Genomic DNA, 17,054 nt, shown 5'->3' with positions numbered 1-17,054 from the left:
TGGGTATCGAGTCTACAACCTTGACATCATGACGATGCTCTAACCAACTGGGCTACTTGGCCAGGGCCCCCCCACTCAGCAGATTAAAAGTCAGGCTGTGAAGATTATTTGTATCATTATTATTCATAGTTATCAAATGTCAGAGTCATATTCTGCAGATAGATACTCAAGTCCTAAAATTCCAGCACCAGCACACTTTCCGTTACATTCTTTTGGCATTTCAGTGTGCTTTTTCGCACCCTTGATGGCCATATCTAAAACTTCTAGGGCTCATGTTATACTTAGCAATAGAAAAAAATTTCTTGAAGATCAAAACAAAATGACTGAGAAAGATGCCTACGTTTTATTTACTAACATTATATGTAACAGCTAAGATTTATGAAGTACCTACCTGCAGTGTGCAAGTAAGTGCTTTATATACATTGTCTAATTTAAATTTTTCATATCTCTGTGACATGGAATTCTCGTGGTCCCACCACACAAACAAGAAGACAAGGTCTGAGAGCTTGGCTGACAGACTGACGTGATTGACGCCCAGGGGCCACAGCAGGGCCTGGACCACTCCAGACCCCCTACCATTAATTACATAGTCCTTATTCCACATTTTCCCTTTAAGTTTAGTCAATATTTTAACCAATATCTTTTGGAGGTATTTGGTAATTTTTTAATTCTGGGATTAACAGAGTTCTTTCCAGGAGAATAGTTTGTAAGAAAAAGCACATGCGTGAAAAAGCAGGCGCCACACCTTATTAGCACGTATTAAGTGCTTGTGATGGGAATGAGGGATATTTTGAGTTCTCTGTTAAAATGTTTTCAAGACATCACGATCTAAACAGCACACCTAAAAATTAAGTTGGTTCAATTTGCCGAACCTCAGCTTTTAGTAAAGCATAGTTTCAAAGACAGAAAGAAAATAAAAGAAAAAAATTCATGGGTTTTTAATTATTTTTATTTTTATTTCTAAGCCATCCTTCAGAAAGTCGAAGAGCTCTGTAGATAATCTGACTGCCTGGATAACCTCTTCGGATTATAATCTCTGGTCTACATGACAGATTTGATACTCAGTCTCACCACTGGTTGGACTTCATGATTTTTCCCTTTGCCATTACCAGCTCAGATAAAAAGAGGTGAACACAGCTGGCTTTCTAAGGTGCCCGCACAGGTGCCCGCTGAGCACTGACACAGGAAGGGACCATTCTGGGAAGACTCGAGGTGAAGATAAGTGGCAAGATACATGGGCTACTGTCTTCTACCTCTTTTCTTCCAGCCAGCCATCTTAGGATTTCTTCCCTCTCCAAAGTTTCTGATAATATTCATTTGTCTACATTTTTCAAACTAGAATGGCTAGGTGAGCTGACAGGACCGTACTCACTACCTTCTTCCTCCATTAGTAATACCGCCTCTGTCCTGCCCCATGCATTGCGGCACAGCAGACACCCGAAGTGCACATCTTAACTTTACTGCAAAGTCAGGGAATTTCAGGGTAAAGCCTGCATTCACAGAAGTCAATCACACATCAGTCTCAGGTTACTCAGCTTGGCACGGCTTTAAAGCATTAAAGCAATTCTTTTCAGGTGTTGCCCGTTATCACCCCATTGCTGTCCATCACCCCTGCCTCAGTCGTGGGCTCTTAGCCTCTGGTTCTTCTTACTAATGCACCTGCCAGCCTCGGTCAAGGTTACTTGCAGATTCTGCAAACAAGGCTTTTTCTTGTCTCAGTCTCAGCATATCCTCAAGCAGAGTCTCAGTCGGCTCTGCAGTCGGCTACGTCCAGGGCACCATTCCCCACCTCTCCTGCTTTCTCTTCATTTTCTCTGCCCAGTCTGCGCCCCTACCTGGTGCTCCAGCTCCCTGTCTCTGGCTTATTTGGTGGTCCATTTGCAATTTATTCCTCCACCTGCTCACAAAAGGACTGGTGGGGACAAACCGGATTCGGGACATACTAAATTTCTCGGATGATATTCCCTCTGTTCAATTTTTCTGTGTCTCTCTTAAAGTGATTCACTAAAGTTTTCTAGTGAAAGCTTTCTTTGGATTTCTTAAACAATCCTAACACTTGGAGTTGACCTGATTCCCTGGACAACTGTCTGTCCCCAGGGCTGAAGTCACAACAGTAACATGCAGGTGATATTGTGAATGATTACCAATCACCATCTTTTTAAAGAGATCCCTATTATTTTTCTTTTTTGTCATTTAATATTTATGTTTACACATAGAGACCTCAGCAGCTGTGATTAGGATCACCCTTTGGCTAATGTTCCCTGGGGAAAAGATGGTTTTTTACTCACTCAGGGCAACTAACCCTGAAATAGTGCTTAGGACGTGAATAACCAAACGACGTTCAGGGAAGGAGAGAGAAACTGAGTGTGACTGAGTACCCACCATGCACTGGACACTGCCGTTCTCATTCCGACTTTGTTGTTTCTGTTCTAGTGGTTCTAGTGATAAGTGATGGAACTAGACCACAAGCAATCACACACCGGTGGGGCCAGGATTTGAACCTTGCTCAGTTTTCCTCTGAAAACCAATGCGTTCTCTCAAAAGAACGTTCTATGTAAATGCTAAACAGTAAAACCCAGTCATTAATTACATGGAGGCAGTTTACATTTTCCTGTAATTCACACCTTTTTTCCCCCAGATTAATTAATTTCCAACGCCGGCAAAGTGCTTCTTCTCACAGTTTACTAGGCTTTGGGGTAAAGAGCTAAAAGAAGGTTTGCTGTGAACCTGGCGAGCAGGAGAAGACTGAGATCCCCATAAAAACGTGTTAACTGGTGTACAACATGGAGACTATTAAGTAGCGCTGCTCCAGAACACAGGCTGGTCTGTACATGGCTTGTGAATGGCTGGCCTACGTGTCGTCTCTCTCAGACTTGTCCCCTGGGCTCGGGCCCAAACCATCCCCGAGGCGGTTAAACAAACCCCCTTGGAAACATTATTGGTTATCGAGAATCTAGGGCATCACAATGAATGTGCTGCTCAGTGTTTGCAGTAACACGTTAGGACTCTTGCTCCAAGTACACAAGACGCAATGCACGCTTAATGTGTTTTCCGTCGACTTACGTGCCCTTGCTCCTTAAATCGTTTCCAGAAATTCTTAGGAAATGTGAAAGGAATTTACTAAGTAAAAGTGTTATCTTTTCCTTCAACAGAATGTCAGCTCACTTCTTGAAATATCCTTTCCAAATTCTTCCTCGGCGCAAACTGATTTTTAACAAACTTGAATATCCACACCATAATTAGGAAGCCAATTTATTCAGTTAATTTGCATCAGTCTAAAGAATTTCTCCTGACGATGACTTCCGTTCTGAGCACCAGCTACTTTTTAATCCTAGTCAGGTTATTGCTAAGGATACACGGTTTCACATTTCTCATAAAGATGCCAGTCATTAAGAATATTAACAGAAATTCCTTCCCCTTGAGTGGGAATGAGCTGTCATTTCAGCAGTGTTGCTGTGTCAGCCTTTCTATTGTCAAACACAACAAATGATGAGAAAATCAATTTACTCTTTAGAATTAGTCAAGTGAGGAATCCTTTGAAGTGGGGGTACAGGGTCTTGCTTGGATCCTATATATTTACATATATATATATATATATATATATATATATATATGTAAAATCTTGTGAAAGTTAATAACTGTTTGCTGCCATAGACCTTCCAAGCAGAATCTATCTCTGAAAAAGAATTCCCCACTCCTAAAATAACATTTGATGGGCAACAGATGTTGTTTCAATGAACCCTTGTTCAGCTTAGTGAGCTGAACTAAGAATATATTTTGATCTGTACGAGGCACAGTCCAGAAAAGAGAAGTAACTACGCATAGCTTTGGTGTTGATGTTGGTTGCAGTTTCAATATAGTTATTTACTCTGTAAAGCTTCTCTCATAAGGCAGAACGCAAATGAGCTTGTAATTAATCGTTTCTAAGGGTTGGAGGATGCCATTCATGCTGCTTATGAAAAAACTTTAGTTTTTTGTAGTCTAAGAATGTATGGAGAACAGCAGTTCAATGGGTAGCCATAACCTTTTGAGTGATGTGTGTCCCGGCGAGGATTTGCGAGTTCTACCGCTCAGTTTCTCCACTCGTTAAGGGACGATCAGGTCATTGTTCAAGAATGACAAGCACTCAATATCTGGAAATGACTAAATAATGAAGTGCCTGGATGCTATAGAAATGCTGAGGAGAAAAGGAGATTAATTTAAAACCAGAATCGAGTACAAACATGACCTTGTTTTTGTAAATCTAAGGAGTAGGAAAAGAAATTACACCTAAAGCTTTGTTCCTAGGGCTGAGAATTGGAAAACATATCAATATTAGGATGTTTCGGATGGGAAAAAAGGCCTGTTTATTACAACCTCTTGTCTGTGGAGAAGAGAAAAATTCCTTCCGCTGAAAGAATATAGTTAGTAAAGATTTAAATGACGAGAATGGATGGGCCAAGTTTTTATTCCTTTGCCTTTAGGCAGGACTAGAGCTAAGCCCTCTCAGAGAAGCGAACAAATGTTTGGTCCCCAAAATCTCCAGGTAAGCATGCTAAAAATGAAAAAGAGCAGATGGGAAAAACTCAGGGGTCTTGAAATTAATAAAAGTCAGTTCCAGCTGGTGTAATTTCAGTTAAAATTCATAGCAAAATTCACTTTGCTATTGGGCAAATAGCCCAACAGCAAAACTTCAGAGGATGTGGTATTTGGCACTAATTTTCTCTGAAAATTTCACTTGGTAGTAGTGTCTGATCATTGTTCTCTTCACCTCCTGGTCATCTCTTTGGTAAGAGAGGGAGACATCCTCCTGAGTTCTAAGATGACTGAACACAGGACATTTGACACTGGACACATGGGATTAAATAGCACCTTATTAGTCACCTATTCTAACAGCCAAGGAAGAAGGACACTGCCCGCCATGTAGGGCCACACAGAGGAGGAATTCTGAAACAGTGAGCAAGAGGAGCTACTGCGGACAGGCTTTGTAGTAACAAGAGGGTGAGATGTACTCATTCTCAGAGGAGGGGATGATTAGCTTGTTTCAGTGGCTTTGGGTTGGCAGGGAACTGAAATCTGTTTGGTTGAGGACCAGGTAGAGTGCAGCTCGCCCAGCTGTACAGGGACTAGGTGGGGAGACTTTTCCACTGGGGGTGTGGGAGTAGCAGGTAAAAGTAGGAGAACTCACAGGCCTCTGGGACCCTGAGAAGCTCACAGGTGTTCAGGAAGCCATGAAATCTTAGGCCTTACAAGCTTGTCATTCATACAAGCTATACTGGCTCATTCGATGTTCACGTTCCTTGGCTTTACCAGACCTCTAAGAGTGATGTCTTTGCACACCTGTTGAATCTCACATGAAAAGAGATGCTTTTGACTGGATTGATAAACAGTTTTAACAGAACAGTTTTAACAGGCTTAAGCAGTTGTGCAGCAGTACTCACAGGCCAAAGCTATGTAATTAGCTGGATGATTATGCAGAAGTATCCTTTGCTACTTGCTTCCACATGAATGAAAACAGGAAGAGAGACCTAAGTCATCCAGGCAAATTACATATTTAACTCTTCACCTAATTTTAATTTGCCATGAGGTGAATGCTGACCAACTTCAGAGTTACAGCCAAGGGCCAAAAAAAGGTCTAGCCTACTGAAATAATGTTGTTCCTGCCTCCTACTTTTCAAGTAGAATTATGTCAGGAAACACAGCCAGGTCTGCCTATCTCTCATTTTCCCTGGGATGTAACAAGTGAGAAGAAATAACATGGAGAGGCCAATAGTTTCAGGCAGACCTTGACACCTGAAGTTAATGCTGGGCTGTTACAAAAATCTCAGGTAAGACATTCGATCTTTCTGAATCCCAAGTTTTATACCTTTTTTTTAATGAGGAAATCAAACTAGACCAAGAGTTTTAAAGTATTTTTCCATAGCAAAACCATTGTTTCAAACAAAATTTAAAGTCATTCTATAAAACAGATAGAAATGAAGCTTCTTTGTTTGAATCCAATAAAGGGAGCTCAAGCCCACTTGACCTGACTACCCCCTCGCCTTTGCTCCTTCTCTATCCGCCCCCTCACCCCAAGATTCCTGAAGTACTTCCTTGAAAGCTTAGGGCTTCTTGGAACCCAGTTCGAAAACCAGCAGATGAGACACTACCCAAGGTTCCTTCCAGCTTTCAGCTGAATGGAGACAACTGCAGACTATGGAGTCAGACTGAGGTTCACATCCTAGTTCCGTCACTTCCTATGACCGATTTTCCCGTTAGTAAAGTGAAGACAAAAATAGCTCTACTGCAGAACAATTGTTAGGTGAGGAAGGCATGTAAAGCGGCTAGCTCTCACCAGTGGGGACTTCTACGTGGTGGCTGCGGTAAAGGTTATGCCTCTAGCTGGAGCAACACATCGTGTGGGAAGATCCTATCCTTGAACTACTAAATTGCAACGAGACCTCTGTTATTCCTGAGGCTCCAGTCTCAAGAACTTGAGGCTAAAATTCCTCTTTAAAACCTGAGTGAGTTTTTATTGTTCCAAATTAGTGGAGGAGGGAAAATTCTTCTAATTCACTGAACACTCTGTATGCCTTCGAGAGCATGTGCCGGGTAGACACACCCCAAGTCTCTTAAATGACACCATGGCTGATCCAGCCACCCCTGATGGAATTTAAAGTACATTGCTTTCATCAAAGAATAACAGGGGAGATGTCAGTAAGAACCCTTTAACACTAAGCCACAAGACATTCAGTACCTAACAGCTCCCGTTCGATATTTCATCCCTCGTCATAAAACAATTCAGCAGAGGAGCTGCTGTTCATTTGTTGAGCGGCTGCTGTGGTAGCCTGCATTCTTTCCACAGCCGAGGGGTTCCCCCTGGAAAATGCATCCCAGAAGTGTGTGATTTCTGAAAACCATACCTTTGGGGAATTTTCCTGGCATCCTATTCAAAGCAAGCACCACTTTATGGGTCTTCTAATGTGCAGTACAGCGGCCGAGTCCATCTCGGCATCCCTCACACACTTACACTGTAAAGGGGCTGACTCAAAGTTTAGACACTCTTCACCACGAAAACTCAGACGCTCCTGGCCACGTTTTATAAAGCTTTCTACAAATTATAAGAGTTTGTAAACATACATCACAGTGAAGGGTATCACAACCCCCCATAAGCCTACCCCACGATGTCAACGTCAACACTTTGCCGCGTGGCAGCTTTCACCTGAGTCTGTGGAGGTGACATGAGGCCTGGGTCACTGCCAGACTGATGGCCCGGGTTAAAATCAGGTCAGCTGGCAGTCAAACTCAGTAAACACTCATTAAGTGCTTCAGGCAGCCCAGCCACCCCGGAGAACCACGCAGGTCCCCAACTCTATGAAGTCACACAACATGTGAGGAATGACAACAAAAAAGCAGAATCGAAACTGGGGGAGGCTTTTGGGGCAAAAATGGGATCTGAACTAAAGTTTGAAGGAAGTGGAAATGGAGACATTCCCGGCCGAGGAAGGGGATGTGTGGAAGGGTGGGAGGTGAAGCGCCAGCCGTTTGGGTGACTGACTCATGTTCGAACGCCCGGGGTAGGTGAGGCAGCAGGAAATCCGCGTGCAGGCCAATGGAAGCTTTGAATGCCAGGATGAGGGAGTTCCTTACTGTTGGGGAGCAGTACCGGGAACGGGACAGGACAATAGTAATCTAATGAAAACAGGTGGGGTGGGAAGGTGGCAGAGGTGACCGGAAGCTCCGGGGTAAAGAACTCGCCTCCTGGGTTATTGCTGTCACCAGGAAAAGAGCTGAGACGGATGGAGGATTAATATAGAGGGTTGGCCCTGACACAGGGAACTCCCTACAAACTGTCATTAAGAAAACAAGAGGCCAGGAAGCAAGAAAAGTGGCAGAAGCACCTGGTCTGACTCTAAGAAACATCACTGTTTACTAAGCACTTGGTGTCTGGAACTCCTGCCTTTCCAAATACCACATCTTCCCCATCCACTCCATCCTGCCACAGGTGGCTACTGTGCTGGGTGCCGGGGAAGGGGCCAGAACGCGCCCCGGGAAACCCTGACTCCCCTCCCTCCACCTTCGCTCCTCCCCCCAGCGGCCCCCCCACCCCCACAACCCCCACAACCCCCCCACCTCCCTGGCCGCCGCCGGCGGCCAGCTGCAGCTCCCTGTTTGTTTGCGGAGGTTTGCATGCACAGATTGAGTTGCCTTTTTTCCCAGTCAGTTCAACAGTGTCCCGAAATTCACCCTCAGTGTAACTTCTGCCTCTGCTCCTCCTCTTCTTGGAACTGCCTTTGTTTGGCAGCGGTGGTTCTATGGGGGTGTGTGATGATTATAATCCTCGGGCTTATATAACTCTCTTCATCTTACAAGCACTTGGCAGACTGTCCCTAATGAAGCTTCTGACTGGTGTCAGGCCTGGTGGCTGAAGCGGCTAATAGGAAACCCCAGCTTGACGCTCAGAGGCCAGGAGGCCAGGAGGCCAGGGAGGAAGGGCAGCGAGGGTCTGAGGCCAGGCCTTCCTGGCTGCCGCCCCCCCCCACCCCCGGGAGGTAGGGGAGTTAAGGAACAATGACTCTCGCCTTCAGGAGGAAGAAGGTGGTGTCACCTTATCTCTGCTCCTCTGCAGGGTGCCAGTGCCCAAGGCCTGTCCTCTAGAGAAGACTTTGAAGGCAGCGGTTGTAAGTATGATGCTCTGCTTTTTCTTTAAAAAGGAAGGACAGGGACTTTCTTTGCTGTCTAGTCCATTTCATGTTACTTATTCACTCCCCTCATTCAGATTCTTAGATGATGGAAAGTGTGTTTCTGGCCAAAGCGCTCCACCCAGTTTTGTCCCTCCTAAATAAACATTATGGGAGGAGTATGAGGTTTCTGTGATAATTCACTGAACCAGATAGCACCCAGGCGAGGTGCTGAAATTGGCCGCTTTCACCAGGTCCTGGTGGTGCCTGGCTGTTTCACACACATTTCACCCTAGAGAGGAGCCTTGGCTGTTCACCTGGCTTGTTAGGCAACAACTTGGATCTTCAGTTTCCCTGCTTTCGTGCTCACAGTTTCAGACAAATATAACTGTTGGAATACTTTTTTCACACTGTAAACTAGATGCCATCTCTCCTCATAGGCTCGAAACTTGCAGCAGTTTGTATAAACTCTATAAAACACTGGGACTCCAGTGGACCAGGGAATTGTTAAGTGTTTCACTGCGTAGCTGCAGGGTTTAAAGATGAAAGGAACATGGTCTGGGAAGACCCAAAGCTTATGACGCTGTAAAGAATGCGGAATGAACAGTGTGTACATCTCATAGATGATGCTCATTGCTTTGAGAAATTGTCTTTCAACAAGTGGGGAGTTTCAAACTCTTGAATTAGCCTGAGGAGCATATGATTTCTGCACACGTTAGAAAGTATGATTTGCTAATCGAACAAGCTGAGGAAATAAAGTTCTATTTGGGGTAGTTGTACATTTTACATTTATAAAACCATGATTGTATCGTAGTACACTATGAGATACAGAAAATTCCTGTCTCTGCTTCAGGTGAGAAAACTAGGGGATGTAATGTGGTAATAATGTAGACAAGCAAGACCTCTCACTTTTAACAACATACGTGCTCTGATTAACTGAGCTTGTCTTCAGATATACAGATGTGCAAACAACAATAATGTGTGTATATGTGTGTGTGTGTATGAAATATATATATTTAATTATCCTGAACACTTACATTTGTTTTATCTATCTAATGCTCAGTATTTTACACAGTAGTATAATACCCAAAATAGTCCAACTGGAAAGATTTTTTATCAAGTTTCATAATGCAATAAAGTTATTTTTTCATTATCCAATAAGCATGGGAAACATAATAAAATTATGTTTATATTTAAGAGTTTGTTTATATGGCATTTCCACTCAGAATTCTTTGGGGCTTCCAAAAATTCTAGGGCATAATTAAAGATGAAAATGAGACAGAATTCTAGTCGTTTTTACCCCTAAATTTAAAAGTGATCTGTCAACACTAAATTCTATACTCTAGCTAATTTAATTAACCAAGATCAGCCACATAAGCTCAATGTTAGCCCCAAAGGTATACTAAGCCATAGCAGAAGGAACACAAACTCTGATGGGATCCAATTTGAGGCTTGTTTTTTTTGCCTTTTGCCATCACCTGGTTATATGACCAGCAGCAAGATCTTTTAAGATTTTCAGCTTCAGGTTTCACCTCTATTAAATAAGATCAAGACTATTAACCCCAAGGAGAGGATTGTTGAGAGGAATAGAAGGAAGTAATATGTGTAAAATATCTGGCACAGTGTCTGAAAATAGCGGTGTTTCACTCAATTTTAGGGCTTTTCTATTAACTCTTTTTTATTATTTTTTGATTCAGTTCCTTTATTTATTGAGCATCTGTTACGTACTGCCTGTTATGCTGAGCATTAGTGATTCAAAGGTGAACAAGATTACTATCCTGCCCTGGAAGAGGTCATAGTCTGAGGAGACAGGAAATTTTCTTACCAGTATAATAGCTGCAGAAACAAAAGTGAGTTCAAGATTAAGTGGCAGAATGGAGGCCAGAGTGATTATCTCTCCTAGTGAAAGTCAAAGGAACTTTCACAAAGATGATGTTGATTGTGTGCCTGTCCTTCTGCAGCAGGAATGCGGAAGGACGTTCCCAATGGGAAGAGCTTTGGACAGCAGGAGGGGACAGGGAACCCTGGGGACAGGAGCTGGTTTCAATTGGTGCTACAGTGTTGAACAGAAGGGAGCTGCAGAGTTAGTCAAGGGCCCAGTCTTAGGTGTTCAGGTGCTTCATGCCGAGGTGTTTGGACCAATTCCTGTAGTGAAACTCAAAAGTGGACCAGCTCGTGATCCACAAAAAGTTTGTTTTGTGGGTTCACATCGATGTATAAAGCTTGGGCTGAAATGTAAGTCAACTACAGCATTAAGACATTGTTTGGGTCAACAGACTGTTGTTTTTTTAATTGTTCGTTTGTAGCAAAGCCATCTGAGTGATGGGAGCGTTACAACACAAGCTCCTTAACTTGCTCAGGTTGGGCACTTTCAGGATCACTCATTGGCGGGGCAACAAGGGAGGACTTCACATGGGACTGAGAAGGTGGACCGTAATTATGATCAATGTTTGAGGGAGATTTCATGTAGATCACATACTGTCCAGTGTGGAGTTTGGGTTGGCAAATGCCTGTGGGTGACCATACTATAAGCTGGGAGTCCAGTTAAAAGACAAGTACAGAATACAGGTGAGAAAAGCTGAGATCCTGAGCAGGGCAGGTAGACAGTAGGGCACAGATCCAGAGATGTTTAGAAGGTAGAACATTCTCAGCCTGGGGACTGAATGAATGGAAAGGAAATGTCCATGATGGTTAGTTTGGGCTTAGGCCACTGGGTAGCTCTCATGGAATCCCGTAAAACAAGAGGAGGCACACATATACAGGAGAAAATTGAGTTACTTGGTTGAGATGTCAGGAAGCAGTTAGATTGCAATACTGAGTAAAAATCAAAAGTAGTTTTAAAAAATTTTTTAAACTGCTAAATATTTCTTGGAAAATTTAAAGAGAAATAAAGTCTGGACTCTCCCTACTATGTTCAATGCCTCCCCTAAATGTCAGGATCACCAGCCTCTGAGCTTTCATCTTGTATCCCTGCTGTTGAGTAGATGATTTTCCCATTAACTTTTCAACAAGAAGGCCAGGTCTAGGGCAGTCTCGCCAATAGCTATGTATACCCTCAGAAACAAGGTAATTGTTACCTCTGCTGACCCTTCAGAAATGAGCAGAGACAAGGGGAACAAATTGTGGACTAATAGAATATTTATTCATAAAGAATGCATATTTATTCATGAAGAAGCAGTCCTTTCCTTAGTGGGCTCTTTCACTTCCCTTGAATTAGGGAACCTGCTCGGAGACTAGAGTAAAGGAGGTAAATTCTTAGCCTAAAGCATTGCTTAGCCTACAACCTTTCCCTCCTCCTTCAGCGTGAGCAGGAAGTTTTTCCCATGTGCTTGAATGGTACAAAATAGGGAAGAAGGGGTGGGTAACATTTGTGAATTTTTCAATGATGGCAAGTGGAAGAACTTTAACACTTAGAATGAATAGAAAACAGCCTGATTAGCAGACAGGAAGCTGCGGCTTTTTAAGTCTTTGAGGTCTGATTACTTGATAACCTTAAGTTTTTTGTTTTTTTTTTTTAAGATTTTACTTATTTATCTTTAGAGGGGAAGGGAAGGAGAGAGGGAGAGAAACATCAATGTATGGTTGCCTTTTGTGCGCCCCCTGCTGGGAACTGGCCTGCAGGCAACCAGCCTGCAATCCAGGCATGTGCCCCGACTGGGAATCGAACCGTGATTGTCTAGTTCGCAGGCCCACGCTCAATCCACTGAGCTACACCAGCCAGGGCTGATAACCTTAGTTTTTGTATAACCTTACAACTATCTCCCACTCTGCACTCAGTCTTCTGTGGCAAAGCTTTGACCAGATTTCCTGGATTTCAGAGGTCTTACCCCACCTAAACACTTCAGAGCAAATGCCATTTATTACAGAAGGGGCTTAGCCCCAGACTTCATGACTAGTTTTGAAAAGTCACATAATATGTCTTCTGATGGGCAAAATGTATCAACCCATGAATAAACCCATTTATATGCCAGGTATAAACGAGCCTGGCATGGATTTAAGAACCTATGTCTACCTGTAAATATAAAGAGTTTCATCACTCATCAAAAAGATAATATAGGTGTAAAAAGGGAGGGAAAATGATAGCATTTGGTTACAATCTGAATTCTATTTGGCTCCTGATGGCACACTTCAAAATTCTCCAAACTCCAGAAGTTATTTTTGGCTTTGAAATTATTTTTTTAAAGGATTCTATTGCTGCTAAAAACCTTTCTCCATAAAACAACAAAATAAATGAAGAATCCTGAAAAGGAACTGTGACTGTCTCAGTTAGGCAACATAATCAACTATATAATCAAATATATAGTTTGGAATCAGATGAGCTTGCATCATGGGAAAGCTTATTGTTTAAGAAAGGAGCAGGGTATACTGGGGGATTTCCATTAGCACAGTTGAAAGAATGGAGAGTATACTGAGCTTCCATATATGGTGCTGGACCTTCCTCAGTTACAGTCATGGCTTTATAAGCAAGGGCTACAACTTCACAGTCTTTTGGGTTCGCTGGCATCACGGTCCCCTGCAGGCTGGGTGCTGCCCGAGCCACCGTGCTCTGTAGGCAGTGTTTGAAGAGTGGATAGGGTACAGCTGTGCAGTCCCCCAGACACCTGAGTTCAGAATATTTTTGCATTGGCTTTCTTTCTGAGCTCCATGGAAAGCTGGAAGCTCCCCAAGTCTCTCTTGGGTTTGGCTTCCTGTTCACATGTTTTGTGGTCTCATGTCATTGTGCATGAAGTAATCGTCCCACATGCGTGCACCGTCACCACAGCAAGATTCGTGCGGTTCAATGCAAGTTTTCTAACAAGGACATTTTGGACCTTCCAACAACTCCTTGGGGAAAGCAGTTTGGAACCAGTTATTTATTACTTAAGAAGGCCAAGGGAACAAGGGCAGAAGGCACTTCTGCAGCAAGACTAAAGCCATTTGGAGGAGACAATTAAAGTGCAACTGCTGAAGAAAAATAAACTTTTACCTTACACATCTGTCCAAATGTATATGTGTGTACAGCATAGAAAAATACCTCCAGTTCACAGTTTAAAAATATCAGTTACTGTTTCAGCATTTCACCATGAATGGTGCTAGTGTTTTCCACTGAGGACTGTTATTTTAGTGACATTTTTCTGCAGCAAAATCTGATGAGTTTACGAAGTTTGAGAGCCAGGAAATGCAGCTCAGTTTCTGAACAACTGAGAAAGCCAAGAGAGTTAAGTGCAATCATCTACTTGCTTTATGGCGTGGATTCATAAGTGCTAAGTGCAATAACACTAATAGAGAGAGAGCAGCCAAACCAAACTTTTCAAGTACAGCTCTTAAACCACCAAGCTTAACTTCCCACCGTATTATCAGCAGGTGAAATTCTGGCACACACCCACACTTAGTTATGGACGGTAGTGTCAAATCAATGGGCGGACGTGCCAAAGTTTTATAGAATTTTCGAATGGGGAGGAATCTGGAGGTCTTCCAACCTTATATTTTATTTTACCAACAAAGAAACTGAGACTCATGAAACGAACTCTCTCTCCCTTTCTTTCTCCGAACACAAACATGCACATTTCTGAGTTTTGTGCTGAGTCATTGCTGACAGAAAATGTCATCGCTCCGGCTTAAGAAAAAGGAAGGGCAAATGACCCAGAACTAGGCCACTGGTCCCCCGTGCCATTCAGGTTTGTGTGGCCCAGCTTCAGGGCTGTGGGCCTCCAATTTACCCTTGCTTCGAGAACCATTCAGGGTCTTGGTTACATATTTTTGGCCGAAACGTTACTAAGCTCCGAAACAAACCCAGGATTGCTATGTGACTAGGTCCTGACTATCCAGCGATGCTGTCAGTTCGAGGTAGTTGCTGGGGCCACACTAAGATGAAACTATAGAATATGGACAGAGCCTGAGGTAAAAAACCCTCCCCCAGAGAACCCTTAAGACTTTCCCAGAGAGATGAGACCTTGACTGTGCAGGCGGCGGAAACTCTATAACTAAATGCTGCATTGTGTGGCACAGATTTGAAGTGTTGTAGGACTGCTAGTGAGAGAAATCAATGAAAATTGAGGTTGTCAGGATATGGGACTTCAGCCAATCCCAGAATGGTGCTTAAAATTTGCATACGTGGAGGAAGTAACAGTAGACTTTTCAAGGTAAAGAACGACAGAAATGAAAGCTTGAAGGGAGTCTGGTGGGAGGGCCCAGAGGAAGCCGGGCTGATTGCTGCCCCCCTGCATCTTCCAGCCCCATCAGTGGACCACGGGGCCCTCACCATTGACTTGCATACCTCCAAGACCTAGGTATAAATGACTTGAATTATATTTATATAACTGTCAATCCACATAATAATATCACTATATTCAGATCATTGAAAATCCAAAATAAATTGCTAAGTAAATAAAAAACAAAACCATAAACCAATAATGTCCTAAAGAATGATATTAATGACTTTGCAAATGATGTTATTTTGTTGAAACTAAAAAATAAATTTATTTTAACCAAGTGTTCCTTAATGAAATTCTTAAAAAGAAATATTTTCCTAAACATTTCTATTTGCACATTTAGTAGTCTGCCCATTGGTAACGAATTATCACCAGTTGGAACTTATAAAGGCCGAAGGGACCCAGGCAGTACCTCAGCTGGGGTCAAGGTTATGGGTCTGAGAACTCTGCTGGCTCTGTCTTCCTATCATCTTGCTCTATTCTGGCAAATATGACTTCATACAGCGCAGCAGGAAGTATTTGACTCTTGCGAGTACACACAAGGCAGCCAGGCATTTAGGCTGCCTTAGTTCTTTCTTTAGTAGCCTGTAGCAACTTAATTATTACATTATTGTCCTATCCATTATAACAATGATAAATCAAAATCTCCATTTATACAATTTATGAAAACGCTGGTCTTATGCTATGAAAAATGTCTTTTGATTGCAAATAACCACTACAGTGGAAGTTGTATCATTATTGCTGGCTGAAAAAAAAACTCAGTCCAAGTAATAAATATTGCCAGTGTTTATTGGATGCTTATCATGGGCCACAAACTCCTCTAAATTTTTTTACATGGATATTTGCTTGTAATCCTCACATCAACCCTATTAGGTAGATATTATATTTAATCTCCATTTTTTCAGAGGAGGATACTGAGGCACAGAGAAATTAAAGAACTCATTCAAGGCCAATAAATGCTGTAGCCTGAAATTCAGACATCTAATTCCAGGACCTGCTGCTCCCTGTAGAAGATCCAGAATAATCACAGAAAGTTGTGATTTTAACATTGGGCTATGCCAGCATGACCACAGCCAGAGGCTTACAGCCTCGCACTTGAATCTATACTTTTACTTCGGGACATCACAAAGTGCCATGCACAAGTATAAATATGAACATTTACGTGTTGTCCTGGAACACGTTTAAAATGTGGACACCTATGTGATGCTTCTAATAAGCTGTAATGTTATCAGACATGGAAATAGAGAATATAAATGTTCTAGAGCTCCTCCACTCCTGAGAGAGAAGTGCAGGGCGATCAAAGAGCCGTCCGGGTTGGGTGTGCCGGAGGCAGAGGGTGGGGTGAGTGGGTGGAGGAGTCCAACTCCTGCTGGGACTGGGAAGGGATGTGATAAGGGTGACGTGGGAGGGAGAGTCCTGCAGCCACAGGGCAGCACCAGGGAGGCCCAGCTGCAGCGATCTCCCCACAAGAGGGAAGCTTCTAGAACAGAGGGAAGGGCTTGGGACTGCCCACTTCTATCCTGAATCACCAGGGCCAGATCAGAACAAGAGGAGATTCCAGGTCTATTGTGTTGAGGGAAATAATCTCCACCCATCACCTCTGAGATTCCCTGTATTCTGTACACCAACACGCAGTTGTAGTCACTGGTGAGGAGGTAAAGAGAAAGTTCCAGATGAATGCCTTAACATTTACGTGGGCAAGAGAAATACTTTTAAATGTAAAGGAAATTTTGAGTTGTTAGTGCTTGTCATTTTCCTATCCTTGTATCTTATAAGATATGTGTTATATATCTTATATTTTCTCTTATAAAAATATATTTTATATAATATTTTCTCCTCAATCTCATGTATTATATCTATATTCATATATAATGTGTGCATGTTAAATTGTGGTGTTCACAGCAGCAAGATTGCTTCACCAAATACTTAATACATTAAAATAGGTGTTTCCTCTTATTCAAGATATCCAAGTTGATTTCGGGCACTTAAATTTTTCAACTGCCCTAAATGCAGAATAGAAACAAATCTAACCACTTGTGAATGCTTACTTTGCTATTTATCAAACGATAGCTTACAGCAACTTTAGGAGATTTTGATTCAGCACATTTTCCTTTAGAATAGATCTCATAACCTGAAATGAGACATCATTCAACTTTTAAACCTGAAACACTTTGTAAACTTTTAAAAAGATACTCTTCTTTATTGGTTTTATGATATCCAGTCA

The 17,054-nt window shown here is 42.5% G+C and overlaps 1 protein-coding gene across 1 annotated transcript in view; it reads left to right on the top strand.

The window, feature by feature from the left end:
- SULF1 (sulfatase 1) overlaps positions 1–17,054 on the top strand; it is a 151,486-nt gene that overhangs the window by 15,305 nt on the left and 119,127 nt on the right. The window contains exon 2 of the mRNA XM_037148941.2: positions 8,588–8,639. The gene's annotated coding sequence lies outside the window, so the exon portion shown is untranslated. The remainder of the gene's footprint in view (positions 1–8,587; positions 8,640–17,054) is intronic.

The sequence above is a fragment of the Artibeus jamaicensis genome, unplaced genomic scaffold (genome assembly GCF_021234435.1).
Source record: "Artibeus jamaicensis isolate MK-2021 breed Jamaican fruit bat unplaced genomic scaffold, CSHL_Jam_final scaffold_916, whole genome shotgun sequence".
Taxonomy (NCBI): Eukaryota; Metazoa; Chordata; class Mammalia; order Chiroptera; family Phyllostomidae; genus Artibeus; species Artibeus jamaicensis.
This window is presented reverse-complemented; position numbering and strand designations above follow the sequence as displayed.